Raw genomic sequence first — 22,500 nt, 5'->3', positions numbered from 1 at the left:
GAACAGCAAGGGAATAAACGGCACACATAGAAGACTTTCAAAAATTTATTTATAATAATTTCCCAAAAATACACTTAAGTATATAGCGATATCTTATCTGTCAATATCAGTTACCACTAAAGACAGCAAAATCTAAAACATTTTAAGTGCACTTAGACCTAATACTTTCCCTATGCTATAAATTACAAAAAGACATCATAAACAATAAGGGGTTAACCAGAAAACTCATGTTTATAACGAATGTTACATAGAATCTAATGTTTATAGGACATTTATAGTAAGTAGGCAAAATACATGTTAAACATATGGCTGCAGTCCAAACAGAGGTGAACTATATTATGTATCAAAAAGCGCTTGTTTTTCCTCTTTATATATACCAGGGAATCTTCTCTTAAGGCAAAAAAATGTGCCGCAAGTAGTACTGCTGGATAAAGAGTCTCTAGCAAGTGTAATAATTCAGTTGGAAAACACAGCATATACTTAGCTTAAGTCCTCCGGTTTTTGTTGTTTCCACTTGTCTTCTGCTTGCAAGCACCTGTGATGATTACTTGGCGTGTGACATCAGCAATAGTGGGAGTGGTCTCTCGTCACCAGGGACTATGAGTGGCTATAGACAGAAGGATCCATTTGAATCAATTTTGCATTGTAAGTTTTGCCAAGAACTTTGACAAAAGACTGTATCGCAAAGTTATGTATATGTTCACCTATCGTATAGGCACATCTTCCATTGCACTCCAATAGCACACTCCTCAAAACCACTTACTCCACTGTCGGAGTCACACCTGAAAGATTCGTAGCTCACTTTAAAGGTACAGCTGCATGTATAGAGCCAAAAATGTCTCTGAAGAAACAAAAGATTCAGGGAATAGGCCTGGACAGGTGCACTAGAAATCCTGGCCCACGGTACATTCGACAGGTACCTGGGTTCTCATAAACACATAGTGCCAACGCACGTTTCACCCCCACCTCCAGTATGTGTTACAGGGGATCATCAGGGCATGTAGAGTCCTCAGTGGACTTCCTCTTTTATGCAGATACCTAATTGCTTACAGGTGTTTTTTCCCAAGTATCCTTGCAACACCTTAAAGCTGTATCACTTTTAACCCTGTATTTCAAAAAAGCCTCTCAAAACTCAAAATTGTGTTAGAAAGTAATAGGTAAATATGTTTTGGTTCAACCTAATTCCTGGTTACCCCCAATACTTTCAAATACACAACAGAAGAGATAGAAATTACCCTCTTAAACTGGCGCACACTTCAAACAGATGTTTATTATATTTAAAAAAAATGAAAATTTATAAAAAGTGGACAAATTCAAGCTTATCGTTTAAACCTTTTGGGAATCTAGTTGCTGTTCTAGGGTAATCTTATATACCCTGGTATTTTTTTCTATCTTTCTTTTATATTTTATATTTACTATAAGGGTGGCACCATTTAAAGCAAATTAGCAATATTACCTACTCTCTCACACCCCCTATATTTAGTATATATATATATATATATATATATATATATATATATATCTTTGTTAAAGCCCTTTGCCTGCTTTGCCTCATATCTTGAGCCCTTATAACTTTTGTGTGCAATATTTGTTTTAATAATTTATATTAGATAGTGTTATTATGAGGGTAACTGTACTTTGTAATGTATTTTTGAGGTGTTTTGGGCAACTTTTTTGTTTTGCAATACAGTTACTATTAAAAACAGGGGCACTTTCATACATTAAACTTTACATTGCAGCGTTTTTCTTTAATACTTACCTTTTCTTAAGCAAAACCAGACCGGTGATCCTCTGCCCGCTTCTCATGCTGTACTTAGCACCTCAGTGACAAAACCAGCTGCCTCCAATCACGGCGTGACCTCACAAGATGGACGCTCTTGGGTGCACACCATGATTGGAGGAAGCCGGTTTTGTCATTGCTGAGGTAAGTACCGAGGAGCTACGGGCGGAGTATTGCCGGTCCAGCTAAAGAAAAAGGTACGTTTTTAAAAAAAAACGCTGCAATGTAAAGTTTAATGAATGAAAGTGCCCCTGTTTATAATAGAATTTTTATCCCAGTGCTTTTGACAGACATGCAGTTTAGCCAATCAGTGCAGACTCCTAAATAACTCCATGGAAGTGAGCACAATATTATCTATATGACACACATGACCTAGTACTGTCTAACTGTGAAAAACTTTCAAAATGCTCTGAGCTAAAAGATGGTTTTCAACGGTTTAGAAATCAGTTTGAGCCTACCTAGGTTTAGCTTTTCAAAAATACTGCCAAGAGAACAAAGCAAATCTAATGATAAATGTCAACTGGAAAGAAATGACTTATGCTTCAACCCACTTTGGTTCTCAAAAATGTTGCGTGGTAACTATCAGGGACAGTCCAAGAGGCCCAGCATTTCTCAGTCACAGGCTTGTGGGTTTTAGATTGTGAGAGAGCGAGCTCCCTCACCAAGTAGACTGTGGGTTTTTAAGTTTTGTAGCTTGCAACATGTAGACAACCACGCTCCTCTCAGAAAGACTGTCACCATGCCAAGGGATTTCTTCTCCCAGCACAAGTAAAAGAGACTTATTCCTCAAAGTCGCTAAGGCTTGTGACACCGTTTGCTCCACAACGCTCCCACTGTGCTCCACATTCCCACCACAGATCTTAGGCTCCTTAATTAGCATGCCACTCTGTCCACTAATAGTTGTCCACGATATAGCAGGAGGGGAGTTGCTGTTGTTAAAGCTGAGCATTGAAACTCTCACGATCCAGGCTTCATTTTGAAAAATGTTCCTGTAGCAATAAGCCAAGTGCTTCCTCAAATATTTGCATATTTGTCGCTATTTCCTCCTGTAAATATGCAGTGATGTGCGAGATAACACTGCTTATTAGTCGGGTCAGAAAGTGACACCATCGCGGGGTAAAGTTCAAGGCTGCATCCTCCAACGACTTCTGTCTTCAAAAAATATCCAAAACACAGGAGCTGGGGAAAAATAGCGCATATACACATTCCTCAGTACATAGAAGGTCATAATATATATGTGAATTGGAGATGGATGGCACAGGTACATCACAATTTTTCAAAGATTATCTCCAGCTTGTCTCTAGCTTCCAATATCACTACTTGCCTGGACCAGTGCTTTTTTTAAAAAAATATTGTTACTGTGCAGAATAGAAACATATTTCTCTGTTTCAGGATGTCTTGTCTGTTATTTTCACATTAAAGGGACAGTCAAATAAAAATTAAACTTAAATGATTCAGATAGGGCATGCAATTTTAAACAACTTTCCAAATTTTTTATCACCAAATTTGTTTGATTCTCTTGATATGCTTTGTTGAAAGCTAAACCTAGGTCAGCTCAAACTGATTTCTAAACCATTGAAGGCCACCTCTTATGCATTTTGACAGTTTTTTACTGTTACACAGTGCTAGTTCAAGTGTGTCACATAGATAACATTGTGCTTACCCCATGGAGTTATTTATGAGTCAGCACTGACTGGCTAAAATGCAAGTTTGTCAAAAGAACTGAGGAAAAGGGGGTAAAACTGGGGAATTGGTAATAAAAGGATTATGTTTATTTTTAAACAATAAAACCTTTCAAGTAGATTGTCCCTTTAAATGTAAACAGTTTTTACTTAACCTTCATTCATGCAAAAATATTTTAACATGTTTAACTGTCTGTTCTTTATGTGTTTTTAATTATGTTTTAAATGTATCTCAGTGGATGCAGAAAATACAAACCAAAATATATAGTTATATTTTTAGTGCCTTAAAATTCTGTTCTTGGTTACACTGTAATGAATAATAAATCCTTCTGTGCGTTTAGCGGTCTTAGGGTCCTTTAAACAAAATCAAATATATTCCTGTTTGTTTTAATAGTCCAAGGACAAAAGTAATTAATATTCATATAATTTTGTATCTACTTTTGTTAACTCTAGCTCTGCGCATGTGCTTGATTCTTAAAAACAATATAATATTTTCACTATTCTGTATCATTAATTCATAGCTAGGGTAGGAACTACCATTGGTGCAGCAGGTGCAGCGGCACCACGGCCAGAGTGCTCGAAGGGGCCCTTAGCAGCCAGTCTATATATAGGTGTGTGGACATTATCTTTGGATATATATATTTATACTGTACAGCATGCTCATCAGTGTATACTCACATCATTATACAGTGAAGCGTATTCATTATTAGTAGGGTATAGATATATCATTATACAGCACAGCAGAGTATATAGAGTATACTCATCATATTTATACAGAGCTGTATTCGTCAGGGTATTGTGTATAGAAACACACATCATTATACAGGGAGTGCAGAATTATTAGGCAAGTTGTATTTTTGAGGATTAATTTTATTATTGAACAACAACGATGTTCTCAATGAACCCAAAAAACTCATTAATATCAAAGCTGAATAGTTTTGGAAGTAGTTTTTAGTTTGTTTTTAGTTATAGCTATTTTAGGGGGATATCTGTGTGTGCAGGTGACTATTACTGTGCATAATTATTAGGCAACTTAACAAAAAACAAATATATATCCATTTCAATTATTTATTTTTACCAGTGAAACCAATATAACATCTCAACATTCACAAATATACATTTCTGACATTCAAAAACAAAACAAAAACAAATCAGTGACCAATATAGCCACCTTTCTTTGCAAGGACACTGAAAAGCCTGCCATCCATGGATTCTGTCAGTGTTTTGATCTGTTCACCATCAACATTGCGTGCAGCAGCAACCACAGCCTCCCAGACACTGTTCAGAGAGGTGTACTGTTTTCCCTCCTTGTAAATCTCACATTTGATGATGGACCACAGGTTCTCAATGGGGTTCAGATCAGGTGAACAAGGAGGCCATGTCATTAGATTTTCTTCTTTTATACCCTTTCTTGCCAGCCACGCTGTGGAGTACTTGGACGCGTGTGATGGAGCATTGTCCTGCATGAAAATCATGTTTTTCTTGAAGGATGCAGACTTCTTCCTGTACCACTGCTTGAAGAAGGTGTCTTCCAGAAACTGGCAGTAGGACTGGGAGTTGAGCTTGACTCCATCCTCAACCCGAAAAGGCCTCACAAGCTCATCTTTGATAATACCAGCCCAAACCAGTACTCCACCTCCACCTTGCTGGCGTCTGAATCGGACTGGAGCTCTCTGCCCTTTACCAATCCAGCCACGGGCCCATCCATCTGGCCCATCAAGACTCACTTTCATTTCATCAGTCCATAAAACCTTAGAAAAATCAGTCTTGAGATATTTCTTGGCCCAATCTTGACGTTTCAGCTTGTGTGTCTTGTTCAGTGGTGGTCGTCTTTCAGCCTTTCTTACCTTGGCCATGTCTCTGAGTATTGCACACCTTGTGCTTTTGGGCACTCCAGTGATGTTGCAGCTCTGAAATATGGCCAAACTGGTGGCAAGTGGCATCTTGGCAGCTGCACGCTTGACTTTTCTCAGTTCATGGGCAGTTATTTTGCGCCTTGGTTTTTCCACACGCTTCTTGCGACCCTGTTGACTATTTTGAATGAAATGCTTGATTGTTCAATGATCACGCTTCAGAAGCTTTGCAATTTTAAGAGTGCTGCCTCCCTCTGTAAGATATCTCACTATTTTTGACTTTTCTGAGCCTGTCAAGTCCTTCTTTTGACCCATTTTGCCAAAGGAAAGGAAGTTGCCTAATAATTATGCACACCTGATATAGGCTGTTGATGTCATTAGACCACACCCCTTCTCATTACAGAGATGCACATCACCTAATATGCTTAATTGGTAGTAGGCTTTCGAGCCTATACAGCTTGGAGTAAGACAACATGCATAAAGAGGATGATGTGGTCAAATTACTCATTTGCCTAATAATTCTGCACTCCCTGTACAGCACATTGTGCTCACTGCCTGTGTATAAGTACTAGGTATCATTAGACAGTAGAGCATGCACATTATCAATGTGTGTGTTATATATAAAATATATATAACTATTGCTTGAATTACTAAGCTACCTTTGAAGGAGACTAAAAAAGTTTTACACCAGGGCCCTCTGTTGAGTAGATACGGTACTGATCACGGTGACTCAATCCAACAAGTACTGATTTTATATGGCAAAGTCCTACTAAATAATGCTGAGTATAGTTATTAAATAGCCCAGAAATGTCTAGATTTAATTGACAAAGTAAATATATTTCTTGGTTTATTTAGGAAGCCTAGTAAAAATGTATACTATATAGCGGATTGTCAAAAACCCAGAAGCATTAAAATAAAGGATAATCACATCAAAGTTACTGTCTACTAATACCCTGGGATACACACTACTTAATATTTTAGCGGTTTTTATTTATAATTTAAATAAACCCACACACAAGTTGATGTTGACCTCCCTATCCCTTTAATTATATAAGCAGAGCTGCTCACATGACTCATCTCCAAAATTTGCCACTTCCTCACACAAGACTGCTCTAAGATTTTAATTCACTCTCTCATCATTTACCGCCTTGACAATTGCAACTCCATCCTCTCTCTCTCCCTAGCTGCCTCCTTTACAATCCATAATGAATGCCTCTGCCAGGCTGATCTTCCTTACATGTCTCTCCTCATCTGCTGCACCTCTCTGCCAATCCCTGCACTGGCTTCCTCCAACCTCCAGAATAAAACACAAAATCCTGACTCTGACATTCAAGGGCCAAATTAACACTGCTCCCCACTATATCTCAGACCTCGTCTCCAGATACTCCCCCTCCCGTCCCATTCTCTCTGCTCATGACCTCCTCCTCTCTTGTTACCTCCTCACATTCCTGTCTACAGGACTTCACAAAATTGGCCTCTATGTTGTGGAAATCTCTGCCTTACTCCACAAGACTCTCCCCTAGTTTTCATAGTTTCAAGCACTCCTTAAAGACTCTACTGTTCAGAGATGTATTCAATACACACTTTTTCTTAGCTCTGTTCCTCTTCTCCTTTTTTATCCCCTGAACCCCCTTAGTATGTAGCCTACAAGAGTTCACCTTCATGGGAACGCAACTCTCGGCAAGGCCCTCTACACCTTTCTCTCCCACAAGTGCTACCTTTGCATATTAGACCTATGTTTATATCGCTGCCGAATCTGTTGGCGCTCTATTGATAACTGATAATAATAATACTAATGAGTGAAATAGACTAACTATCTATAGCAAAGTGCTACTTGTATTTATGGCCCTATAACTTGCAAAAAAAGCAAAGAACATGTAAACATTGGGTATTTCTAAACTCTGGACAAAATTTAGAAACTATTTAGCATGGGTGTTTTTTGGTGGTTGTAGATGTGTAACAGCTTTTGGGGGTCAAAGTTAGAAAAAGTGTGTTTTTTTCCATTTTTTTCTCATATTTTATCAATTTTTTATAGTAAATTATAAGATATGATGAAAATAATGGTATCTTTAGAAAGTCCATTTAATGGCGAGAAAAACCGGTATATAATATGTGTGGGTACAGTAAATGAGTAAGAGGAAAATTACAGCTTAACACAAACACCACAAAAATGTAAAAATAGCCCTGGTCCCAAACGGACAGAAAATGGAAAAGTGCTGTGGTCATTAAGGGGAAGGGATAAATATGTGTATTTAGTGTCCAGAAAGCAATGGCTGATACGACGTTGTAACCCAGGCTTCCTTCTGTGCTGAGTTCAATTAGGGGCAGGTGTAAGGGGGTCACTAGAGTGTGCAACCAATCGGCTAGTTTTAGAGTTCTGTGGCCAAAGAGATGCGTTAGCTACGCATGCTTTTTTTCCCCCGCACCTTTTAAATGCCGCTGGTATTTAGAGTTCACAGAATGGCTGCGTTTTCAGTGCGTTAGGCTCCAAAAAGGGAGCGTAGAGCATAATTTAACGCCACTGCAACTCTAAATTCCAGCGGTGCTTACGGACGCGGCCAGCTTCAAAAACGTGCTCGTGCACGATTCCCCCATAGAAAACAATGGGGCCATTTGAGCTGAAAAAAAACCTAACACCTGCAAAAAAGCAGCGTTCAGCTCCTAACGCGGCCCCATTGTTTTCTATGGGGAAACACTTCCTACGTCTGCACCTAACACTCTAACATGTACCCTGAGTCTAAACACCCCTAACCTTACACTTATTAACCCCTATTCTGCCGCCCCCGCTATCGCTGACACCTGCATATTTTTTTTAACCCCTAATCTGCCGCTCCGTAAACCGCCGCTACCTACATTATCCCTATGTACCCCTAATCTGCTGCCCCTAACACCGCCGACCCCTATATTATATTTATTAACCCCTAATCTGCCCCCCACAACGTTGCCTCCACCTACCTACAATAATTAACCCCTAATCTGCCGACCGAACCGCACCGCTACTATAATAAATAGTATTAACCCCAATCCGCCTCACTCCTGCCTCAATAACCCTATAATAAATAGTATTAACCCCTAATCTGCCCTCCCTAACATCGCCGACACCTAACTTCAAACATTAACCCCTAATCTGCCAACCAGAGCTCACCGCTATTCTAATAAATTTTTTAACCCCTAAAGCTAAGTCTAACCCTAACCCTAACACCCCCCTAAATTAAATATAATTTAAATCTAACTAAATAAATTAACTATTATTAAATAACTTATTCCTATTTAAAGCTAAATACTTACCTGTAAAATAAACCCTAATATAGCTACAATATAAATTATAATTATATTGTAGCTATTTTAGGATTAATATTTATTTTACAGGCAACTTTGTAATTATATGAACCAGGTACAATAGCTGTTAAATAGTTAATAACTATTTAATAGTTACCTAGTTAAAATAATTACAAAATTACCTGGAAAATAAATCTAATAAACCTAAGTTACAATTAAACCTAGCACTACACTATCAATAAATTAATTAAATAAAATACCTACAATTATATACAATTAAACCTAACACTACACTATCAATAAATTAATTAAATACAATACCTACAAATAACTACAATTAAATAAACTAACTAAAGTACAAAAAATAAAAAAGAACTAAGTTACAAAAAAATAAAAAAATATTTACAAACATTAGAAAAATATTACAACAATTTTAAACTAATTACTCCTACTCTAAGCCCCCTAATAAAATAACAAAGACCCCCAAAATAAAAACCCTTACCAGCCCTTAAAAGGACCTTTTGTGGGGCATGCCCCAAATAATTCAGCTCTTTTGCCTGTAAAAAAAAACATACAATACCCCCCCCAACATTACAACCCACCACCCACATACCCCTAATCTAACCCAAAACCTCCTTAAATAAACCTAACACTAAGCCCCTGAAGATCTCCCTACCTTGTCTTCACCTCACCGGGTTCAGCGATCGGTCCAGAAGAGGGTCCGAAGTCTTGATCCAAGCGGCGGCTGAAGAACTCCATCATCGGGCTGAAGTCGGAAGTCCATCATCGGGATGAAGTCTTCTATCAAGCGGCATCTTCAATCTTCTTTCTTCTGGAGCGGAGCCATCTTCTTCCCAACCGACGCGGATCCATCCTCTTCAACCGATGCCTACTAGCCGAATGAGGGTTCCTTTAAATGACGTCATCCAAGATGGCGTCCCTCGAATTCCGATTGGCTAGTAGGATTCTATCAGCCAATCGGAATTAAGGTATCTATCAGCCAATCGGAATTCTATCAGCCAATCAGATTCAAGTTCAATCCGATTGGCTGATCCAATCAGCCAATCAGATTGAGCTTGCATTCTATTGGCTGATCAGAACAGCCAATAGAATGCGAGCTCAATCTGATTGGCTGATTGGATCAGCCAATCGGATTGAACTTGAATCTGATTGGCTGATTCCATCAGCCAATTAGAATATTCCTACCTTAATTCCGATTGGCTGATAGAATCCTATCAGCCAATCGGAATTCGAGGGACGCCATCTTGGATGACGTCATTTAAAGGAACCGTCATTTGCCGAGTAGGCGTCGCTTGAAGAGGTTGGATCCGCGTCGGCTGGGAAGAAGATGGCTCCGCTCCGGAAGAAAGAAGATTGAAGATGCGGCTTGATAGAAGACTTCATCCCGATGATGGACTTCCGACTTCAGCCCGATGATGGAGTTCTTCAGCCGCCGCTTGGATCAAGACTTCGGACCCTCTTCTGGACCGATCGCTGAACCCGGTGAGGTGAAGACAAGGTAGGGAGATCTTCAGGGGCTTAGTGTTAGGTTTATTTAAGGTGGGGTTTGGGTTAGATTAGGGGTATGTGGGTGGTGGGTTGTAATGTGGGGGGGGGTATTGTATGTTTGTTTTTTTACAGTCAAAAGAGCTGAATTCTTTGGGGCATGCCCCGCAAAGGGCCCTTTTCAGGGCTGGTAAGGTAAAAGAGCTTTGAACTTTTTTAATTTAGAATAGGGTAGGGCATTTTTTTATTTTGGGGGGCTTTGTTATTTTATTAGGGGGCTTAGAGTAGGTGTAATTAGTTTAAAATTGTTGTAATATTTTTCTAATGTTTGTAAATATTTTTTTATTTTTTGTAACTTATTTCTTTTTTATTTTTTGTACTTTAGTTAGTTTATTTAATTGTATTTATTTGTAGGTATTGTATTTAATTAATTTATTGATAGTGTAGTGTTAGGTTTAATTGTAGATACTTGTAGGTATTTTATTTAATTAATTTATTGATAGTGTAGTGTTAGGTTTAATTGTAGATAATTGTAGGTATTTTATTTAATTAATTTATTGATAGTGTAGTGTTAGGTTTAATTGAAACTTAGGTTAGGATTTATTTTACAGGTAATTTTGTAATTATTTTAACTAGGTAACTATTAAATAGTTATTAACTATTTAATACCTATTATAACTGTTTAATATAATTACAAAGTTGCCTGTAAAATAAATATTAATCCTAAAATAGCTACAATATAATTATAATTTATATTGTAGCTATATTAGGGTTTATTTTACAGGTAAGTATTTAGCTTTAAATAGGAATAATTTATTTAATAAGAGTTAATTTATTTCGTTAGATTTAAATTATATTTAACTTAGGGGGGTGTTAGTGTTAGGGTCAGCTTTAGGGGTTAAAAAATTTATTATAGTAGCGGTGAGCTCCGGTCGGCAGATTAGGGGTTAATGCTTGAAGTTAGGTGTTGGCGATGTTAGGGAGGGCAGATTAGGGGTTAATACTATTTATTATAGTGTTATTGAGGCGGGAGTGAAGCGGATTAGGGGTTAATAACTTTATTATAGTAGCGGTGAGGTCCGCTCGGCAGATTAGGGGTTAATAAGTGTAGGTAGGTGGTGGCGACGTTGGGGGGGGCAGATTAGGGGTTAATAAATATAATATAGGTGTCGGCGGTATTAGGGGCAGCAGATTAGGGGTACATAGGGATAACTTAGCTGGCGGCGGTGAGCGGCAGATTAGGGGTTAAAAAATTTAATAGAGTGGCGGCGATGTGGGGGGACCTAGGTTTAGGGGTACATAGGTAGTTTATGGGTGTTAGTGTACTTTAGAGCACAGTAGTTAAGAGCTTTATAAACCAGCGTTAGCCCAGAAAGCTCTTAACTCCTGTTTTTTTTCTGCGGCTGGAGTTTTGTCGTTAGATTTCTAACGCTCACTTCAGCCACGACTCTAAATACCGGCGTTAGAAAGATCCCATTGAAAAGATAGGATACGCAATTGACGTAAGGGGATCTGCGGTATGGAAAAGTCGCGGCTGCAAAGTGAGCGTTAGACCCTTTCCTGACTGACTCCAAATACCAGAGGGCGGTAAAAACCAGCGTTAGGAGCCTCTAACGCTGGTTTTCACGGCTACCGCCCAACTCTAAATCTAGCTGAATGAGTGTATTGAATATAGAAATGTTAAGTTTGGAGTTTGTACTTCCACACCAAATTTCAGATTTACATTACAGGAAAAGGAGACAAAAAATAATGAAAGTATATTACTAAGTTGCTTTACTAGATATAGTATAGAGGGGCATATTTATCAAGCTCTGTATGGAGCTTGAGACCCCCTGTTTCCGAAACCGAAGTTATGAAGCAGCGGTCTAAAGACTGCTGCGCCATAACTTCGCACATTGATACATATGCCGCAGAGTATTCAATTTTAAACAACTTTTCAATGTCCATCATTGTAGGAGAATCAATACACTAATGTGAACTAGATGAACAGATTGTGGCTGAATTATCATCGGTCTGTCCGACATGATCCGCTCAGCGGACATCGATGAATGCCGACAGCATACTCTGTCGGCATTTATCATTGCACAAGCAGTTCTTGTGAACTGCTTGTGCAATGCCACCCCCTGCAGATGAGTGAACAATCGGCCGCTAGAAGGGGGTGTCAATCAAAACTGATCAAATTGATTGATGTCCGCATCCTCAGAGTAGGCGGACAATTTAAGGAGCAGCGGTCTTAAAGGGACGCTAAACCCCAAAAATTTCTTTCATGATTCAGATAGAGAATACAAATCTAAACAACATTACAATTTACTTCTATTATTTATTTAGCTTCATTTTTTAGATATCTATAGTTGAAGACAAAAGCAATGCACATGGCTGAGCCAATCACACAAGGCTTCTATGTGCAGCAACCAATCAGCAGCTACTGAGCCTATCTATATATGTGTTTTAGCAAAGAATATTTAGAGAATAAAACAAATTAGATAATAGAAGTAAATTAGAAAGTTGTTTAAAATTGCATGCTCTTTCTAAATCATGGAAGAAAAAATGTTGGTTTCATGTCCCTTTAAGACCACAGCTTCATAACTGCTGTTTCTGGTGAGCCTGAAGGCTTGCGCAGAAACTGGGGCATCAGGGGCCATTCTGCCCTTGATAAATCAGCCCCACAGTGTGAGACAAAGACAAAAAGCATACATGTGCAGCCACCAATCAGCAGCTAGCTTTCAGTAGTGCATTGCTGACCCTGAGCCTACCTAGGTATGCTTTTTAACAAAAGATACAACATGAACAAGGCAAAAAGGTAAATTGGAAAGTTTTTTTTTTTAAATTGAATGCGCTATCTGACTCATGAAAGCTTAATATTGACTCTACAGTCCCTTTAATAAACCTTTAAATCCTTTTTCTGTAAATCTAGCATTCTACATGCTCTTCATGGGAAGTTTGCAGCTCATAAAAATCATTTTTCTTTAACATGGTAAAACTGTATCTATAATCCAGATGATTGCTTCAGACAGACTCTAATGTATGATTTATAATTGTATAAGAAGAAAAGCGTATATATATAACACTAATATTACATTACGGATCGCTAAGCAACAGTATTTAGATGTATTGCTACAGTAATTGTTTTGATGGACCTTTTTGGCTCTGATGTGTACATCTTTAATGTATGCCTCAGTTACTAGCTATGCCTTTGCCATATAACAGCTTATTAAATTAATGTTAGCAATCAATAATGCATGTTGCAAAAGTATAAATTCCCAATGGCAAAGCTCTTTACACTCTTTTCTATATATTGTTTAAATGTTATGACCTGTATAACAAGGGGTTACTTTACTGCTGGAAGTGTGCTATATTTTTGGAAATGTAAAAAAATATATATTTTTGAAAAAGTGAAACTAAATACAATGCACACATCTAAAAAAAAAAAATCAGAAAAAAATTAAATGAAATACAATGTACACATCTGAGACTATGGGGCCGATTTATCATAGTGCGAGCGGACATGATCCGCTGATTGCTGTTCGCCGCCTCAGAGGTGGCAGACGAGTTAAGGAGCAGCGGTCTTAAGACTGCTGCTTTTTAACTCCCCCGGAAACAGATGCATACAGGGCTTGATAAATCAGCCCCGCCCTATATACTAAATGCAATGTGCCATGAAATGTATATCTGGCAAATGTTTGTAATTCATGAATATGCAAATCAGTATTATAAACTAGTGACTGCAGCACCTAATATTCACTTTGTCATTTTCTTTATCTAGAGACAAGGTTCTGGGGCAACCAGTGGCAAGGATAAGAAGTCAGGAGAAAGTGGTAAGAAATATATCATTTTCAGATATTTGTTTTTACTATGTATGTGCTTACTTCCATTATCTTGTAAAAAAGGGACAGTAAAGTCATAATTAGACATGCAGGATTTAGACAGAGCATATCATTTTAAACATCTTTCCAATTTACTTCTATTTTATTTCCTTCCTTCTCTTGTTATCCTTTGCTGAAATCTAGGAAAGCTCAAGAGCAGTAAAGAACCTAGGTTTTAGCTGCTGATTGGTGGCTACATATATATACCGATTGCCATTGGCTCCCCTATGTCTTCAGTTAGAAATCAGTAGTGCATTGCTGCTCCTTTAACAAATGATACCAAGAGAATGAAGGAAATTTGATAGTAGAAGTAAACTAGAAAGTTGTTTAAAATTGTATGTTCTACTTAAATCATGAAAGAAAAATGTTGGGTTTCATGTCCCTTAAAATTTGAAATGATAATTTATACATTTGAGATACATTCTGGTGAATAAGTAATGAGCAGTTTATCATATAGATCAAAGATGGCCAACTGGCGGCACAAGGGCCACATGGGTCCCTCTGATATAGCCCCCACCCCTTCAGAAATAGCAGAATTGAAGAATCCCTTCCATTGTTTTATGACCCCAGGTAAAAGCAGAAATACAAATTGTGATCTGGGGCTTTCAGTTGTGTGAACAAACTCAAGAGCTCTCTGGAGGGGAGAACAAGAGATATACAATACCCTGCATCCTTACCCCGGTCACTAGACGTAATTATTTGTGTGTTTAATAATTATACATTTATATGCAGGCACAAAGCCTTCTATAACATTGTGACCTGCTGCTCCCATGTTAGAAAGTTGTCCTTTACTAATGATGCATTTCTGGCTTTTCTTTATTTAAAGCTAAGGTAAATGTAACTGTTCTGTGGGCATTTACCTATCAGATACTCTTCTGGCTTTCACTTGTCATGGGAGGAAATAAAAACGAAGACAATCATAGATATAATGTAATCAGAGGAATATGCCCAAGAGCTGATGATATGAAAGGCTGTGTGTGCCCTGCTCATGAGTTTACACAAATAGCACAGAGAAGGTGAACTGGAGGGAATAGATGGGAAAGAAGAAACATAAGTACATGAGGTAGCCGGCCCATGCAGGAGAATGAGTTAGGGGAAATCTGCTTCTTTTTCTGTTTTTTTTTTTTTTGTTTAAATGATTTTTATTGAAAATAGGTACATTGAAAAACAAGCAATATAGGTACATTTCTTTTATCAACATTAAGATAACAATTCACTAAAATAGTATTCCTCAGTAATCAATGACCTAATTTTCTTAGAAATTTCTCAAGAATAAGTAAGAGTAGCGGTGAGTCATAACAGGACATACTTAGATGAGGGTAGTCTAGAAAGGGTGCAAAAAAAAATTTAGTTGAAGGAATGGGATAGGGCATGGGGTAAAATGATTTAACCCCTTAATGACAACTGACGTACCAGGTACGTCATGCATTAACTAACAGTTAATGACAATAGACGTACCTGGTACGTCAGTTGTCTAAGAGAGTGCTGGAAGCGATCGCAATCGCTTCCAGCAGCTCTCAGGGTATTGCAGTGATGCCTCCATATGGAGGCATCCTGCAATACCATTTAGAAGACTCCAATGCAGAGAGAGCCACTCTGTGGCCCTCTCTGCACCGGTAGCGATGGTGCCGGTTCGTTGGTGGGTGGGAGCACATCAGGGAGGCGGGTGGGCGGCCCATCGCTACCCGGCATCCGGTTCCTGTAAGTGCTATGTGCACGCCGGGTGCCGGGAGTGTGCGGGGGCGCGCGTGCGCGCGCGCGGGGGCGCGCGGGGGCGCGCGTGCGCGCCCGATTACATGGCCACTGACACCAATGAGAAAGGAAGGGGGGACAAAAATGTAATATAAATAAATATATAAGAATCTGGGAGGGGGAGGGGGTTGGGGTATTGTGGGGGGCTGCTACACTACAGAAAATATTAAAATGGCAAAAAATTGCAAAAAAAAACACTTGTTTTGGGGGCAAATTGGGTACTGGCAGACAGCTGCCAGTACCCAAGATGGCGGCAATTAGGTAGGGGAGAGGGTTAGAGAGCTGGGGGGGGGGATCATGGAGGTTGGGGCTAAGGCAGGAGTCCATCACAGCTAAAACATTTTAATTTTTTTTATTAAAAAAAAGAAAAACTCCTTTTATTTAGTACTGGCAGACTTTCTGCCAGTACTTAAGATGGCGGGGACAATTGTGGGGTGGGGGAGGGAAGAGAACTGTTTGGGAGGGATCAGGGGGTGGGATGTGTCAGGTGGGAGGCTGATCTCTACCCTAAAGCTAAAATTAACCCTGCAAGCTCCCTACAACCTACCTAATTAACCCCTTCACTGCTGGGCATAATTTACGTGTGGTGCGCAGCAGCATTTAGTGGCCTTCTAATTACCAAAAAGCAATGCCAAAGCCATATAAGTCTGCTATTTCTGAACAAAGGGGATCCCAAAGAAGCATTTACAACCATTTGTGCCTTAATTGCACAAGCTGTTTGTAAATAATTTCAGTGGGAAACCTAAAGTTTGTGACAAAATTTGTGAAAAAGTGAACTTATTTTTTTATTTGATGACATTTGGCGGTGAAATGGTGGCATGAAATATACCAAAATGGGCCTAGATCAATACTTTGGGTTGTCTTCTAAAAAAAAATATATACATGTCAAGGGATATTCAGGTATTCCTGACAGATATCAGGGTTCCAATGTAACTAGCGCTAATTTTGAAAAAAAGTTGTTTGGAAATAGCAAAGTGCTACTTGTATTTATGGCCCTATAACTTGCAAAAAAAGTAAAGAACATGTAAACATTGGGTATTTCTAAACTCAGGACAAAATTTAGAAACTATTTAGCATAGGTGTTTTTTGGTGATTGTAGATGTGTAACAGATTTTGGGGGTCAAAGTTAGAAAAAGTGTGTTTTTTTCAATTTTTTCCTCATATTTTATATTTTTTTTATAGTAAATTATAAGATATGATGAAAATAATGGTATCTTTAGAAAGTCCATTTAATGGCGAGAAAAACGGTATATAATATGTGTGGGTACAGTAAACGAGTAAGAGGAAAATTACAGCTAAACACAAACACCGCAGAAATGTAAAAATAGCCATTGTCATTAAGGGTAAGAAAATTGAAAAATGGTCCGGTCATTAAGGGGTTAAAGGAGAAGGTATTATCCCATCTGGTTTGGTGCATCATTTGTGTTGGAGGGTTATGATTATGTCTCATAGGTCCCAAGGGTAGGATGATATAAAGTTCTTAATTCTATATGAAAATTGTGAGATAAGCGTATTAAGTATGGTCATGGGACCCCTGTTCCCAAATAAATTGAATATTAGATATCATGTCTTGCTTACCTAGATAACAGTAATACATCTTTTCTAACGTAAGAATGTGATTTACTTCAGATTTCCATTGGGCAACCGTAGGTGTCTCATGTGTTTTCCACAATCGGGGGATTAACCTCTTGGCACATGATAACATTAACAGAAGTAGTTTCCTGCGATAGGCGCAAGAGAGCTTAGGGATGTGACTAAGAAGAATGATTTGCGGAGATAGCGTAAAATTTACGCTCAAGAGATTGGATATGTGCCTTTCTACTTGGTTCCAAAAGTTACTTAGGTGTGGGCAAGACCACCAGATATGGATGAGGGTACCCTCCTCTCCACATCTCCTCCAACAGCTGGGGGAGGCGGTAGGGTATATAGTCCTCATGCGTTGCGGGGTTAAATGCCACCGGGCTAGTATTTTATAGTTCAGTTTGGATATCGTCAAGGAAATGGAAGAGGAGTGTGTATAACGGAAGCATCGTCTCCAAGTCTCTGTGTCTAGGTCAGTATGAAGCTCGTCTGTCCATCTCTTTATGTATGTTGGTCGTTTCTCAGGGAAAGAGCCTCTGAGAATTTTGTATATCATGGATAAATGTGCTCTTTCTATCTTTGGGTTGGTGCATAACTGTTCGAAAGCAGTTAAGGGTCTCAGTATCGTTGCCTTATGTGGGCTGTGGTTAATTGCGTGTCTGATATGTAGATAAGAGTACCAGCAGTGAAAGGGTGGTCCCAGTTCTTCGTTAAGCGTAAGTCTGTCCTTAACACCTGAGGGGGTAGTTACTAAGTATATTGGTAAGGCCATAAGGAGTTTGTTAACAGGGCTATGAGTGAAGAGGCTATGTTTGAGAAATAGATGGTATCGGAGTAGGGGGGTTAAAGGAGATATTGTTGTGGAAATTCCTTTTGTATGAGTTAGCACATCATCCCATATAGCTAAGGTGGTTTTAATATAATCGTTATGTTGTATGACGTGCGGTCTAGAGTCTCTAGGGATCCAGGGTAAGTCTCTCATGTGGCTAACCTGTGATGGATAACTCTCCATTTGTATCCAAATCTTTGAGGGATTGGCGTGATTCCACGCCACGACTCTAGCCAAATGCGCGGCTTTGTAGTAATTAATCAAATTAGGGACACCTAGACCTCCGTCTTCCTTACTCAGGTACATAGTGTGTTGGGCTACTCTAGGGCGCTTGTACGACCAAATAAAGGAATTAATCATTTTTTGTTGTGTGGAGGAAAGGTTTCGGTATGGCCATGGGCAGGGTTTGAAAAAGATATAGGTATTTAGGAAGTATCATCATTTTAACTGTGTTGATCCGTCCGAGCCAGGATAGATGTCCCTGTCTATGCCAATTCTCTAATGAAGTTTTAATGTTATTTTGGAGGTTAGTGAAATTATCGGGAAATAATTTATGTATATCCTTGGGGATTGTTAAGCCTAAGTATTTGAGTTTATCAGCTAGTACAAATTTTGTGTGTTGAGATATAGTGAGGGTTTCTTGTACAGTTGAATTAATCAGCATTATCCCCGATTTCTCCATGTTAATGGTGAAGTTGGATACTTGTTTATACTTTTCTAGGATTTGTATTAGGGCAGGTAAAGAAGTAGTCGGGGACCGTAAAGTAAAGATCACGTCGTACGCAAACAAGAGGCACTTTTGGGTTACATCTCCAAAGTTTAGGCCTTGAATCTGTTGGCAATTTCTAATTTGCGTTGCTAATATTTCAACTGTGAGAGCAAATAATAGGGGTGAGAGTGGGCATCCCTGAAGGGTCCCGTTGGAAATGGGGAAAGGTTGAGAGATATTATTATTTACTTTAACCTTTGCGCTCGGATTGTGATAGAGGGCCTTTATTCTATTAATGAATAACTCAGAGAAGCCAAATTTTGACAGAGTGGACCACATGAATTGCCAGTCCATCCTGTCAAATGCTTTCTCCGCATCTGTAGAGAGTAGGGTAAGGGGTGAGAGGCCTCCCTTCCTTTAATGAAGCCCACCTGGTCAGGATGGATGATATTAGGCAATATCGTATTCATACGGTTAGCTAATATTTTAGCGTATATTTTCATATCGATATTTATAAGTGAGATTGGTCTATAATTACTGACCGAGTCTGTAGGCTTGCCTGGCTTTGGGATAACTGTGATCACTGCTTCTAGAAGGGAGTCAGAGAGGACAATACAGCGGTCTATGTCAGTGTAGAGTGATAAAAGGTGGGGGTTTATCTGTTGTTGTAGAAGTTGATAAAATTTCATTGTGAGACCATCTGGGCCCGGGGATTTGCCATTTGGTAGGTTATTTTATAACTAGATTGATGTCTTGAAGGGTAATGGGGGAATCTAAAAATTGTTTGTTCTCCTCTGTGATAGAAGGTGTTACAACAGTGGCTAGATACGAATCTAAATTTCTCTTCTTATTCTGTGGTGAGGTATCTACTATATTATACAATTTCGTATAGTATGAAACAAATGAGTTAACAATTTCTTCGTTTGTGTGGGTGTTTTCACCAGAGGGTTGCCGGATTGTTCTAATGAAATTGGAGAGTCTTTGTTTTTTAAGGGATCTAGCAAGTAGACGACCCGCTTTGTTGCTTTCTACAAAAAATTTGGATCTAGTGGTCAATGCTCTCATGTGGGCTTTTTGTACAAGAAATCTATTAAGGGCCTCTCTTGCGTCAGTTAATTTGGCGAGTTTAGAAGTAGAAGATGGGTTTGCTTTAAGTGTGGCTTCACAAGTCGTTAGATCTTTAGTCAGGGATGTGAATCGAGCGGTATGTATTTTGCGTTGCGTGGCATTATGTTTTATTATGACCCCCCTTATATAACATTTATAGACCTCCCAATTATTCGCGGACGACGTGTCCTCGGGTCTGTTTAAGGTAAAGAATTCGTCCGAGGATTTTTTAAGGTCGTCAACTGTTGCTTGGTCAGTTAATAGATGGTCGTTAAGTCTCCAGTTGTACGTAGTGCGAGGTTTACTAGCCCACTTGAATTCAGTAGAAACCATACTGTGATCTGACCAAGAAGTGTGAGTGATTTTCGAGTGTACCAGAGTAGAGAGAAGAGTTTGATCACATAGAATGTAATCAAGTCTAGAGTATGTGTGTTGTGGATGTGAGAAGAAGGTATAATCCTTCCTGGTAGTGTGCACCATTCTCCACGTGTCAAATAGATTTATAGCTCGTAAGGCTATACAGTTAGATTTAAGAGTGTTATTACGTAAATAGGATTTCCCACTAGACGTATCTAGTATTGGGTTCATAGGGAAGTTGAGATCTCCACCAGCAATAATCGGACCCTTAGCTATATCTAATATAGCGTTAGTTAGGTGTTTAAAGAAGTTGGGGGTGGGTCTGTTTGGAGCATAGATATTTACCAGAGTAACTGGAGCGCCATAGCACAATCCAACTAGGATTAGGATCCTACCTTCACTATCAGAGTATTTTTGTAATAATTTGAATGGAAAGTTGCGCTTAAATGAAATGCTAACTCCGTTTTTCCTATGTGTGCCTGAGCTACAGAAGTGTTGGTCAAAATATCTCTTAGATAGGTTTGGTTCATGATTTTTCTTAAAATGTGTTTCTTGAGTCATAATGATGTCAATTTTTTGTTTATAGAAATCATGAAACACGATAGAGCGTTTTTCCGCTGATAGGAAGCCTTTAACATTTTGTGTGGCAATGTGTAGAGTCTCTTTCCTATGACGTGAGGAGGGTGCCGTCATGATGTCAAATGTTTAGCGCTGTTAAACCAATATATATAGGGAAACCAGATGGGATAATGGAAAGGGTTTTAGGGGTTCCTGCTAGTAGTGTCAGAAGGAACTGGTAGTGATGGCGTGAGTGTTCAGGAGGGAACAGTCAGGGTGAAATGGGAGAAGAAGAGGGTTATGACTTTAGAAAACAGTATTAGAGCGGATAACAATGATTATATCAACAATAATTCAAATAGCAATAGGATACAATATAAGTTTTAAACTTAGATGTAAGTATATGGTAGATTTTTAATTTCTAACTTGGGAGCTATTGTTACAGGCCGGGTGTTAATATGGTGAAAGGTGATGTATAAATTATTTATTTTGATATGAGATTAATTTAGCAGTGAGAAGTATGTATTTCATGGAATTTGTCTAATTCGTGAAATACCATCGGCTTTAGGGTATCATACACAGTGGCGAGAGGGCAGCAATAGGAAGTGTCATGTTGGTTCCTTATTTAGCTATCTGGTGTGGGTATTCGATCAGTTAAGATATAGTTTACACACACTGCTCAAGTTGTTGGGAAAATGCCAGGGTTTGAGAGGTAAGGCTTTGACAATATTCAATAAAACATAGTATTGCATGACATCAACATGATTTTTAGCTATACTGGAACAAACAGTTTTATAATGTGTTATTATGCCCCTCTATATGAGCCGAATATTCAGGTTCAATTTGGAAGTCACAAGGTGTCACAGGTTTAGGATGGTTAATGTAGCCATGAACTCATCTATAGTGAAATATGTCGCTATATTAGTCTATGGGTTTATAATTACAATTACAGTAAAGTAGTGCATGTAGTTTTTAGCCTGTAACCTGTGTGGTTGAGTACATATTTAGTCAACAATGAACATAAACAGTAAATTAAACTCAATGCATAACATAGCATAACTCAGTATAATAGAAAAACAATGTCCTCATAATGTATAGGAGATGTAGGCTCCACAGGGCTCAAGTCAGTTCTCTTCTCTCTGTCCCCCATGTTTGCACAGAAGGGAAAATAGACAGTCTGAGTCCTAGCACAAATAGTCCCAGTACATTAAACCAAGTGTGGAGAACATCTCAGCAGAAAGATAATAACAAGTACATGAAACATATGTAAAAACATTTGGTTACCTATAGTTATGTGACTGGAAACACTTATAAAAAAATATTGGGTAGCTCATCTACAAAGCTCAAGACCAGCATTATTAGACAAGTAGGGAGAAAGAAAACAAAAGGTGTTAAGATAACATGATTACTCATCTGATAGAGTCCATGTCTATGGTGTCCGTGTTGGTAGAGGAGATTTGTCTTCTCTTGTTCTGCCTGGAAATGGTATCTGGACCTGGTCTTCGTTGAGGCATGGGGTTATGGAATCCACTTTGCTGTTTTTGAGGAGAGTGAAAATTGGTTTCATCTGGTGTGGAGATACTTAAGATGTTGCAAAATCTGTTAATGTCAGATGGCGAGGAGCATTCTGTTTTTTTCCCATTC

This window comes from Bombina bombina, chromosome 3, assembly GCF_027579735.1.
Source record: "Bombina bombina isolate aBomBom1 chromosome 3, aBomBom1.pri, whole genome shotgun sequence".
Classification (NCBI taxonomy): Eukaryota; Metazoa; Chordata; class Amphibia; order Anura; family Bombinatoridae; genus Bombina; species Bombina bombina.
Note: the sequence above shows the minus strand (reverse complement) of the source record.